This window comes from Aedes albopictus, chromosome 3 (genome assembly GCF_035046485.1).
Source record: "Aedes albopictus strain Foshan chromosome 3, AalbF5, whole genome shotgun sequence".
Taxonomy (NCBI): Eukaryota; Metazoa; Arthropoda; class Insecta; order Diptera; family Culicidae; genus Aedes; species Aedes albopictus.
The window spans coordinates 205,347,840-205,360,247 of NC_085138.1; the positions used below are offsets into that span (position 1 = coordinate 205,347,840).

A 12,408-nucleotide genomic window follows, 5' to 3' on the forward strand; every position below is an offset into this window, starting at 1 on the left:
CTAGCGCCACATTGGTCGATGCGGAGAGTAGGAAAACAGCCGATGTAGTTAATTCATTCCTTTTAGTATTCTCTCAGGAATTTTTCCTGGAATTCCTTCTCGCTATTTTTCGTTGATTCCTCCTAGAAATCCGTCGGGGATTCCTCTCGAATTTCTTTTGAAATTCCTGCTAGGATTCCGTAGAAGATTACTCTTGGAATTCCTGCTGTAATTCCCTTGGGACTCCTGCTTTAATTAATTTGGAGTTCCTAATAGTAATTTGAAGTTCCTCGAATACTTCAATTAGAGATTTGTTCAGAATTTTCTGCAAGAATCTCTGAAATAGATTCATAAACCGCCAGAGATTCCTGCACAAGTTTCTTCAGGGTTTCAAACAGCAGTTTCTGCAGAGATTAGTTCAAAATTTTCTTAATGGATTGTTTCAGGAGTTTCTTTCAGGCTCATCCTAGGATTCCGTCTGAGATTCATCCCTGAAATCATTAGGAGATTCCTTAGTGTAAATAGTATGACCTTATCATCAAGTTTGATTGCTTCTGAAGGTTCTGAGACAACCAAACAAAAAAAACTATAGCAAAATCAATATTTTATTGCCCTTCATTGGCATTGGAGTAATGCAATATGCATTACATTTAGGATACCAGTAATGTATCAATATTCCTTTCCAATGGACTACCCGCTTGGCGCACACCCACAGTTGATCAGCAGGAGAAAATCCATTTTATTTTGTATGGTGAAAAGCATCTAAACTTAAATTACTTGAAATAGAAAGCTTTTACTGGAAAAATATTTGGTAGGCTTAATAGTAGTCACCATTGTGCACAACCACTACCAAATATTTTTTCGAATAATGTATTCCACTTCGATAAATTTGCCTTAGATGCTATCCGCCATACTATATTTTTGCGATTTACTTTTAGCGACTTTTCGCGCATAGAAGCTAGCGCCACATTGGTCGATGCGGAGACTAGGAAAACAGCCGATGTAGTCAATCCATTATAAATATTTGTTATCCCTAACCTCGAAACAGCCGCGAGTACTTCGGCTCCCCAAACTATTAATATTATGGCTGTTGACAAGTTGAAAAATGTAAACAACGTAAAAACAAAAATGTATAAATCATTTCGGCTCTGTTATGTCCATGTGGCGCCCGAGCCTTCCAAATAAATGAATAAGTAAAAAAAGTGTCTCAGTAGTGGCAGTGATAGCGTAATAGTTAATGTCATCAATAATGGTCATGTTCTTTGCTTTGCCTAATATGGTCAAATTTTGGTCACACCGATTCACGCCACCACGCCGCCGCCGCCGAAAGCTGCCATCGGCGTGACGCCGATGACGCCGCCGCCGCCGGCCAAAAATGGCCTTCACGCCGCCGCCGAGCAAAATATAGTCGGCGCACAGGTCTACCTGACAGTTGCATGAGCCTCTGTACGAATTTGCCCTGTCCTGCTCACTCCCACAGAACATTTGAAAACAGCGCGCACAGTAAAAGTCACATTTGACTTTTACTGTGCGCGCTGTTTTCAAATTTTTTGTGGGAGTGAGCAGTACACCAGATTCGTGCAGAGGCTCATACTCGAGTCGTATCGAGCCGAGTGGGAAACGTCGTGAGTATTGTTGGCCGCATGGCGATGACAATCTTCGGCTAACCAAGCCGGCTGTCGCGTAAAGGCTGTCATAGGCTGTCACGGGAGCACATGGCTTAACGCTAAAAGTTATTCACAAAATATGTGCTCAATAAATATTTTTTTACAAACATGATATGCCTTTCACAAGATGCCCCAGAGGCGAAAAAAAGTTTGTGCCAGCGTTTGTCAAAATTATAATCTGGCTATAATATACTACTGATGTGATGTGATATGATTCAACTCTCTTTTATATTGAAAACATGGCAGTGCATTTCACATGCCAATAAAAAATAATGCTATGCTAAATACTCTACTAGAATAAGACTTACAGGTACATACTCTCTATTTGAAAAAATACATAATACATGAAACGCGTCGATAATTTTGAGCGTGCGATATACCACGATACTCGACACGTTCAACAGAAGTAAAATGCTCGGGCCGAGCGCAGCGATTATCGTCACTTCGTGTCCAGCCAACGAGAGACGGTTTGGGCTAGAGCCGAGGTTGTCATCGGCGAACGAACGCACAGCGAAAGCAGACGCTGTGAGCAGTTCCCGACAGTGATGTAGGTCGCATGAGTTTTATTCTGTGGGCTGTCATGAATCATGCATTCACAAGGCTGTCATGGGAATAAGAGTGTAACAGCCATCAAAATGCTATCATGATGCGGTACTTTTGGGAAGCCTGATTGCAATTGATTGATGCACCAAGCGAAAAGAAGAAGAAGTTTTGACATCCAAGCGGTGTGCCGTCGATGAGATCCTCGTCGCTGATTGGTCGATGGATGTAAACGGCTTGGAAGTCAAAACTTCTTCTTCTTACCGCTTGATGCATCAATCAATACAACGTTGGACACCATGCAGCACAGATAATGTCCAAGGGTTCATCTGGCCTGGGAATACCTACAATGCAAAATGAGGGTAATATTAGGCGGTCGGAGAAGAATGAATGAGAACAGAATGAATTAACTACATCGGCTGTTTTCCTACTCTCCGCATCGACCAATATGGCGCTAGCTTCTATGCGCGAAAAATCGCTAAAAGTAAATCGCAAAAATATACCGCATTTAGTTCACCACTGGGACTGCGCACTCAGTCTTCATAAGTGCAAAAACGTAAATAAAAGTGCGCGATTGCATCAAATCAAATCGATGTCTTCGGCGCACTATTTCTTCAATCTATGCTGAATAAGTGCTCTGAAGACACCGAGTTGATTTGATGCAATCGCGCACTTTTATTTGCGTTTTCGCACTTGTAAAAGCTAGTGCGATAGCCCAGTGGTGAACTAAATGCGCAATATTGTATGGCGAATAGTATCTAAAGGCAAATTTATCGAAGTGGAATACATTATTCGAAAAAAATATTTGGTAGTGGTTGTGCATGGTGACTACTATCAAGCCTACCAAATATTTTTTCAGTAAAAGCTTTCTATTTCAAGTAATTCAAGTTTCGATGCTTTTCACCATACAAAATATATATAAAAATGAGTTTGAAGTTGCTTTGAGGCAGCAAAACTCAAGAACGGGTGGATCGATCAGCATGACTCTTGCATGGTTCGATTCGTATTCGTGGTTGCTGTGTTTATATGTACAAAAAGTTACCAAAATTATCTAGAAAAGTAATATAATTGACAAAGTACTGATTTTTCATGAGCTGGGAAGGAAATCAACACGATCGCAATAAAACCGATCTAGAAGGCCGTGCTGCAATGAACCCAATAGTTGTCAAATCACCACAGCTTGGCAAGACAAAGTTTGCCGGGACAGCTAGTAGGGTATCGCGCCACTTGGGCGATGGCTTCTATATTCGTCTGTTCGCCACTATAACTCAGTCAATTTTGAATCAATGAATTAACTACATCGGCTGTTTTCCTACTCTCCGCATCGACCAATGTGGCGCTAGCTTCTATGCGCGAAAGATCGCTAAAAGTAAATCGCAAAAATATTGTATGGCGAATACCATCTAAAGGCAAATTCTTCAAAGTGGAACACAATATTCGAAAAAATATTTGGTAGTGATTGTGCACAATGGTGACCACTATTAAGCCTACCAAATATTTTTTCGGGAAAAGCTTTGTATTTCAAGTAATTCAAGTTTAGATGCATTTCGCCATACAAAATTAAATTGATTTACTCCTGCTGATCAACTGTGGCTGCGCGCAAAGCGGGTAGAACTTTGAGCTCTTTGGAAAAAATATGCATCGTTAATAGTTCTGAAAGTGCTCGGAACAAAGTATTTACGAGAAACGAACGAATTAAAAGTTATTTCAGGAAAACTGAAATTCATGGATCACCCTAACATGAATCTTTTAAAAAACTATAAGTTAGGAACCATAAGAGATAGAATAATGGTTTTTTCGGCAAACTTGCTCCAAATAAGTTCGTTTACAACTTTGTAGAACATTTTGTGAACGTACATAAAACTATTGAAAAGCAGATGTTTGGATCAGCGAAACTAGAGGGACCACCCTAATTTCACAATAATGAGAAAAAAGGTCGAAAAATAAGAAGAAAGTTTCCCAAAGACACCATGTATCTAAAACTTATGGTTTAGGCACAAACATTTTTGTCTTCGTAAACACGGCTCTGGACCCATTGTGCAATGGTGACTACTATTAAGCCTATCAAATATGTTTCAGTAAAAGCTTTCTATTTCAAGTAATTCAAGTTTAGATGCTTTTCACTATACAAAATAAAATGGATTTACTCCTGCTGATCAACTGTGGGTGTGCGCCAAGCGGGTAGTCATCCGCACATTAGAGCAAAATAGTCGCCCAAGGAGTTTTCAATTTTCAGCCGATTTCCGCACTCCAAACAAAATAACAAAAACAAACGAGAGTATAGGCTAATTTTTCATAATGGTAAAAACAGAACACTGTTTTTTTCGGAATGAAATTTTTTATCTATTATGATGAATGTCACTTTCTCTATGTTTTTATAACATACTGACTTACTTTTAGCATGATAAAAACGGTATTAAAATCAATTTTGCAAACGAAAATAGTAATTTTCTTATGTGGTGGTTAAGTTTTTTTACTGGTTCTAAAACCACAGCCAAACAGACGTAGCTTTTAGAGGAAATTAATCAAAAGTTTTTTCCCGGTGTCTTTTTCGAGCGCACACTGCCACCTGTTGGAAGAACCGCGCGAGATATGTCGGCCATGATGGATTTCGATTTGTCGTGTTTCTAAGGCCTTGGACAGACTGGTGGTATTCGTACCATGGTACAATTAATTACCTGCATCGGCTGTTTTCCTACTCTCCGCATCGACCAATGTGGCGCTAGCTTCTATGCGCGAAAAATCGCTAAAAGTAAATCGCAAAAATATTGTATGGCGAATACCATCTAAAGGCAAATTCTTCAAAGTGGAACACATTATTCGAAAAAATAGTTGGTAGTGGTTGTGCACAATGGTGACCACTATTAAGCCTACCAAATATTGTTTCGGTAAATGCTTTGTATTTCAAGTAATTCAAGTTTAGATGCATTTCGCCATACAAAATTAAATTAATTTACTCCTGCTGATCAACTGTGGCTGCGTGCAAAGCGGTCCATTATCTTGAAATGAGTTTCATACTGATAATTGTCTTCATTCAAGATAGCCTTGGAATAATTTTCTTGGCAATTTGTACCATGGTATGAACACCACCAGTGTGTCCCAGGCCTAACACGCACACCACTACACAAATCGCCTGTAATCAATGAGAGTATATTACAGGTGGGGAAGAAGATACTTCGTGTGCGTGAGATCCGTGTCTGGTGCAAAACATGTCACTACTACAAGCAAAGCGAGCTCCCATAAGAACGCGTGTCAAATAGTGACGTCACTATTCGTGTTTACATTTTTCTTTCCTTACTAATACATAGCCATCTCTTCTTCTTCCCCACCTGTAATATACTCTCATTGGCCTGTAATTTTCATTTGCATCATTCAGCAACGTGTCCACTGGCAAACGTCAAAGCGATCGAACACTAGCGCATCTGGTGGAAAGATCGCGCAAATGAAATGAAATTTGAATTGATCGTTAAATGCATGTGCCAAGCCGTTTTGAAGAGTGTTACGTTTGTTTGTCTGTACTAAAACAGTAGGCACAATTTGTTCCCAGTTGACAGCCAGCTTACACCCCTGGTTTTAAGACCTACATATAGAGCTTGCTGACGTTTATTCACCTTTCTCTTTCAAACATGCAGGCGGAATAGGATTTGTTGTCATCAGGAAAGGTTTCCCGATGAAAACAAATCCTATTCCGCCTGCAAGCTTGAAAGAGAGAGGTGAATAAACGTCAGCAAGCTCTATTGTGGCATTACCCGTATCTTCTTTAGTGTAGTGCATGTCGCATTACTCAATGGACTATCCGCTTGGCGCACACCCACAGTTGATCAGCAGGAGTAAATCCATTTTATTTTGTATTGTGAAAAGCATCTAAACTTGAATTACTTGAAATAGAAAGCTTTTACTGGAAAAATATTTCGTAGGCTTAATATTCCACTTCGATAAATTTGCCTTTAGATGCTATTTTTTTTTTTTTTAAGTGAAGTTTTATTTGTCAGTTCATGTTTTTACAGTTTTGAATTTAAAAATCTAAATCTAGGTAGAAATTCAGAGCATTAACATCAATTCTAGCGTTACAATCATTAACGAAGCAGATGTAATCTACGAGAAGTTTTAAAATCTCCACTCGTTGTCTTCTTCCCATACCATTCAGGGCCGGTCTCACCAGGTCTTCAAAAGTCAAACGTCTCCATCCATTCATGACATTCGCTATTCTCTGCTGCAGGACCGTCCAAGCCGGGCCGACACGAGTGCAGGTACTGAATTTGTTTGGTAGGCACCAAACCGGTCATCATTGTGCACAACCGCTACCAAATATTTTTTCGAATAATGTATTCTACTTCGATAAATTTGCCTTTAGATGCTATTTGCCATACAACATTTTTGCGATTTACTTTTAGCGATTTTTCGCGCATAGAAGCTAGCGCCACATTGGTCGACGCGGAGAGTAGGAAAACAGCCGATGTAGTTAATTCATTGCCATTGAAGGGCAATAAAACATCGATTTTGATACAGTTTTGGTATGTTTTTTAGAAATTTCTTATAGAAAACAAAACAAGAGCACTGACCACTGGCTATGCATCGGAACCCTATAGCATCACTCTTGTTTACCGCTAAATTCTCCTCAGTAAGAAGTTTAGAACCCGGGTTTTAACATTAGCAGCAATAATGGAACATGTGTTCAGTAATAAGGACTCTAGTATTTTCCCGTCTTCGAAGAGTTAGTACATACATGCATCCCTAACCCAATTTGATTTCCTTTGCAATGAGTTTAGCCTCAGATGGTGAGGTTTTCAACTACATATTTATATGTACAGGGGATGGCCAAAATGTTTGGGATAGGCAACTTTTTTTCTTCCACAAAAAAATTCAACATTGCTTCAACAACTTTTCATAAAGTGCATCAAAAAATCTCAAATTTTGTCTGTTTGTCAACCTATTATATGGGCATCATTGGTACAAATTTGGGCTCGATTGATTAATTTTTCGCGAAGTTAGAACCGTTCGGGTAAAACACTATTATCTGTGCTATTATTTAGACAACTAATTTTTGAACAGTCATATCTCGGAAACCAGTGAACCAAATTGAATGATTTTTTAACGTTTATCAACAATATGTTGATACTTAATACGACGTTATAAAATGTATTTTTTTCTCACGGCGAATTAAGTTATACCGGATTGAAATTTTTACCCATATAGAGGAAAATAAGTCAAATTTACAATACCACACAAAAATTAGTAAATGTGTTCTTCCTTCAATCTAAATAGGCTCTAATATATCTGATTAGAGATAACTTAAGAACAGAAGTGGAAAATCTTTGGATATCAACTTGAAAATTTATTGACATTGATGTAAAAAAAATACATTTTTTCGAGAAAAATCCAAAAAGTGTCAATCCATGATAACTTTTTTCAACATTTAAAAAGTACCTATGTTTTAATAGTTTGTGAAGCATTTACATATTGTTAGTGTACGTTCAAAATTTCATTCAATTCGGTTCACTGGTTTCCAAGATATGACACCTCAAAAATGAGTTGTCTGAAAAATAGTGTTTTACCCGAACGGTTCTAACTTTGCGAAATATTAATCAATCGAGCCCAAATTTGTACCAATGATGCACACATAGTAGATCGACAAACAGTCAAAATTTGAGATTTTTTGATGCGCTCTATAAAAAGTTATAGCTTGTTGAACCTTTTTGAGAAAGAAAAAAAAGTTGCCTATCCCAAACATTTTGGCCATCCCCTGTATATGCAAAGTAAAGTTGGTTAACTTAGTTTTATGCAAAAACAGGAAGTCACCAAAACACCTGTAGCAAGGACTAAATACAACAATTCCTTAAAATACCAGAACACATATCCCAAAATTTAAAAATAGGACGACACTAGATTTCGGTTTGGTAGATCTTTCACCGCAACGCAACCCAAAAAGGTGATCTACTCACGCTACGGGCTCCGTTATAGATCGAGCATGTCTTAAACCCCTTTAACCATTCATCCCTTAGCACGGGTCGCCTGACACCTTGGATTGGGGGTTACCTGTTTGGTGGACTTTTACCCCCGGAACAGGTGGTTCGTAGTGCTATTCTAAGCCGGCAGCTACATACACTCAAGACAACTTCATGGGAATTTTTCTATGTAATCTCTTGGAACTCTCCCAAAACTATACATACTGAGGTATCTCCAAGAGGTTCCTTCTAGGAGTCCTCCAAGAATGTATCTGTGATTTTTCGAACGATTCTGTTGGATTCGTTGGATTATATCTCATGAAATTTGATAAAAAAAAGTATCCGTTTAGATAGATCCTAGAAAATTTCCCTAGGAGTTCTTTCTAGAATTTCCAGGGCTTCGTTTTAAATCCAGATATGTACTGCTTTTCTTCTTTGGGATTTTCTTACTTTTATTTATTTTTCGCTAGGTTACATGAAAATGCTGCTTGGGGTTTTTCAGGGTTTATAACTGTGCTTCATCCAAAAAATCCATCTGGTATTTATCTAAAAGTTACTTCTTAATATAATATCGGAGCTCATTCTTAAAATCTTCCAGAACTTTTTTTTCTGGGAGTCATCCTGAAATCCTTATTCTGAAAATTCTTCAGGTTTTTTTTACTGTGAGGCTACTTCATCTTGGGATCCATGACTTCACTTCCAAAGGAAGAACCCACATTTTGTGAGTATTTCGGGAGTGGGATTCGAACTCAGGTCGTCGACGTGATTGTCTTATGTTATAACGCTTCAAAAATCTTCAAAGAGATTCTTGTGAAAATCCAACAGAAGTTTTTTAGGGAATCTACCAAAAGTTATTTCTTAGAAATTCTCCAAGAGTCGCTTCTGGAAATCCTCCAGGAGTACATTCTGGAAATCCTCCTCATGTTCCTTCTTTTACCAATAATGAATTATATACATATTAAAGCTTCATTGGGGAAATTTTGACTGAATTTGGTGAGCGAGATCGAATAAGTTTTCTGAAAGTTATAGAACTTTTAGTAAAACTTGGTAGTTTATTGAACAAAATTTCAATACTCTATATCTCAACTATTATTGGATGAAATATTTTCAAACTTTTTTGAGGGAACACAAACACGCATGAACAGGTAGGGGCAAGGATTCTCAAAATCAATGAAATCCGGAAAATATCGACGCAGTTCATCTAATTTAGGTATATTCACGTAAAAACTGCATAGTGCATTAACCTGAAAAAAGGGTGTTGACCCTGCAAAATATTGAAAAAACTGTTGCTTTCTCCATTTCTTGTCTCTTCAACAGCACAGTTTTTCCACGCTTTTTGTACCATTTCGTGATTTTTTTCCGCTAGGAATAACTAGAAGGTAAGCCCAGCTCCCTGGGTTAGTGGGTTGGTGTCAGGCCCTGCGAGCCAGCCGTAAAAAAGACTAGCACCGGTAAATCAACAAGAGAAGAATGCGAACCGATACCAATGGCGACGACCACAGCGACGAAAAGGGACTTGCGATTGGAAGCTCGGTACGTGGAACTGCAGATCTCTCAACTTCATCGGGAGCACCCGCATACTCGCCGATATACTGAAGGACCGCGGGTTCGGAATCGTAGCGCTGCAGGAGGTGTGTTGGACAGGATCTATGGTGCGAACGTTTAGAGGTAATCATACCATCTACCAGAGTTGCGGCAATACACGTGAGCTGGAAACAGCTTTTATAGTGATAGGCGACATGCAGAGGCGCGTGATCGGTTGGTGGCCGATCGACAAAAGAATGTGCAGGTTGAGGATCAAGGGCCGATTCTTCAACATTAGCATAATAAACGTGCACAGCCCTCACTCCGGAAGCACTGATGATGACAAAGACGCATTTTACGCGCAGCTCGAACGCGAGTACGACCGCTGCCCAAACCACGACGTCAAAATCATCATAGGGGATCTAAACGCTCAGGTAGGCCAGGAGGAGGAATTCAGACCGACGATTGGAAAGTTCAGCGCCCACCAGCTGAAGAACGAAAATGGCCTACGCCTCATCGATTTCGCCGCCTCCAAGAACATGGCCATTCGAAGCACCTTCTTCCAGCATAGCCTCCCGTATCGTTACACCTGGAGATCACCACAACAAACGGAATCTTAAATCGACCACGTTCTGATGGATGGACGGCACTTCTCCGACATTATCGACGTCAGGACCTATCGTGGCGCTAATATCGACTCTGATCACTACCTGGTGATGGTTAAACTACGCCCAAAACTCTCCGTTATTAACAACGTACATTACCGGCGGCCGCCCCGGTACGATCTAGAGCGACTGAAGCAACCGGATGTCGCCATCGCATACGCGCAGAATCTCGAGGCAGCGTTGCCGGACGAGGGTGTGCTCGATGTGACCCTCTAGAGGACTGCTGGAGTACAGTCAAAGCAGCCATCAACAACGCAGCCGAGAGCACTATCGGGTACGTAGAACGGAGTCGACGAAACGATTGGCTCGACGAGGAGTGCAGAGCGGTTCTGGAGGAGAAGGATGCAGCGCGGACGGTAATGCTGCAGCATGGAACCCGACAGAATGTGGAGCGATAAAGACAGAAGCGGAAGCAGCAGACCCGTCTCTTCCGGGAGAAAAAGCGCCGCCCGGAAGAAGCGGAGTGCGAGGAAATGGAACTGCTGTGCCGTTCACAGGAAACACGCAAGTTCTACCAGAAACTCAACGCATCCCGCAAAGGCTACGTGCCGCAAGCCGAAATCTGCAGGGATAAGGACGAGAGCCTCCTGACGGACAAACGTGAGGTGATCGAAAGGTGGAAGCAGCACTTCGACGAGCACCTGAATGGCGAAGAGAATGTAGGCACGGAGGACCAAGGCAGCGGAGGAAATGACTATGTTGGTGCAGCAGAGGACGGGAACGAACCAACTCCCACGCTGAGGAAAGTTAAGGATGCCATCCACCAGCTCAAAAACAACAAAGCGGCTGGTAAGGACGGTATCGCAGCAGAACTCATCAAGATGGGCCCGGAAAAGTTGGCCACCTGTCTGCACCAGTTAGTAGTCAAGATCTGGGAAACCGAACAGCTACCGGAGGAGTGGAAGGAAGGGATAATCTGTCCCATCCACAAGAAAGACGACAAGTTAATGTGTGAGAACTTTCGAGCGACCACCATTTTGAATGCCGCCTACAAAATGTTATCCCAGATCATCTTCCGTCGTCTTTCACCTAAGGTAAATGAGTTCGTGGGAAGTTACCAAGCCGGTTTCATCTTCACCGTACGGCAAATCCTCCAGAAATGCCGTGAATACCAGGTCACAACGCATCACCTGTTCATCGACTTCAAAGCGGCATACGACAGTATCGACCGCACAGAGCTATGGAAAATTATGGACGAGAACAGCTTTCCCGGGAAGCTGACTAGACTGATAAGAGCAACGATGGACGGTGTGCAGAACAGCGTAAGGATTTCGGGTGAACTATCCAGTTCATTTGAATCTCGACGGGGACTACGACAAGGTGATGGACTTTTCTGCCTACTATTCAACATCGCCCTGGAAGGTGTTATGCGACGAGCCGGGCTCAACAGCCGGGGTACGATTTTCACGAAATCCAGCCAATTTGTCTGTTTTGCGGATGACATGGATATTATTTCTAGAATATTTGGAACGGTGGCAGAACAGTACACCCGCCTGAAACGTGAAGCAACAAAGGTCGGACTGGTGGTGAATGCGGTTAAGCGCTAAGACAAAGTACATGCTAGTAGGTGGGACTGAGCGAGACAGGACAAGCCTTGGCAGCAATGTTACGTTAGACGGGAATACTTTCGAGATGGTAGAAGAATTCGTCTACCTCGGTTCCTTGCTAACGGCTGACAATAACGTGAGCCGTGAAATACGAAGGCGCATCATCAGTGGAAGTCGTGCCTACTATGGGCTCCAGAAGAAACTGCGGTCAAAAAAGATTCACCCCCGCACCAAATGTACAAGACGTTAATAAGTTCTCTACGGACACGAGACATGGACGATGCTCGAGGAGGACCAGCAAGCACTCGGAGTTTTCGAGCGACGGGTGCTAAGGACGATCTTCGGCGGCGTGCAGGAGAACGGTGTGTAGCAGAGAAGGATAAACCACGAGCTCGCTGCACTTTACGGCGAACCCAGCATCCAGAAAATGGTCAAAGCCGGAAGGATACGATGGGCAGGGCATGTTGCAAGAATGCCGGACAACAACCCTGCAAAGTTGGTGTTTGCTAACCATCCGGTTGGTACAAGAAGGCGTGAAGCG

The 12,408-nt window shown here is 41.5% G+C and overlaps 1 protein-coding gene across 2 annotated transcripts in view; it reads right to left on the minus strand.

Annotated features, from left to right (window-relative positions):
* The window catches only part of LOC109432808 (C2 domain-containing protein 5), a 70,507-nt gene that overhangs the window by 13,050 nt on the left and 45,049 nt on the right, over positions 1 to 12,408 (minus strand). The gene's annotated exons all lie outside the window — the stretch shown is intronic.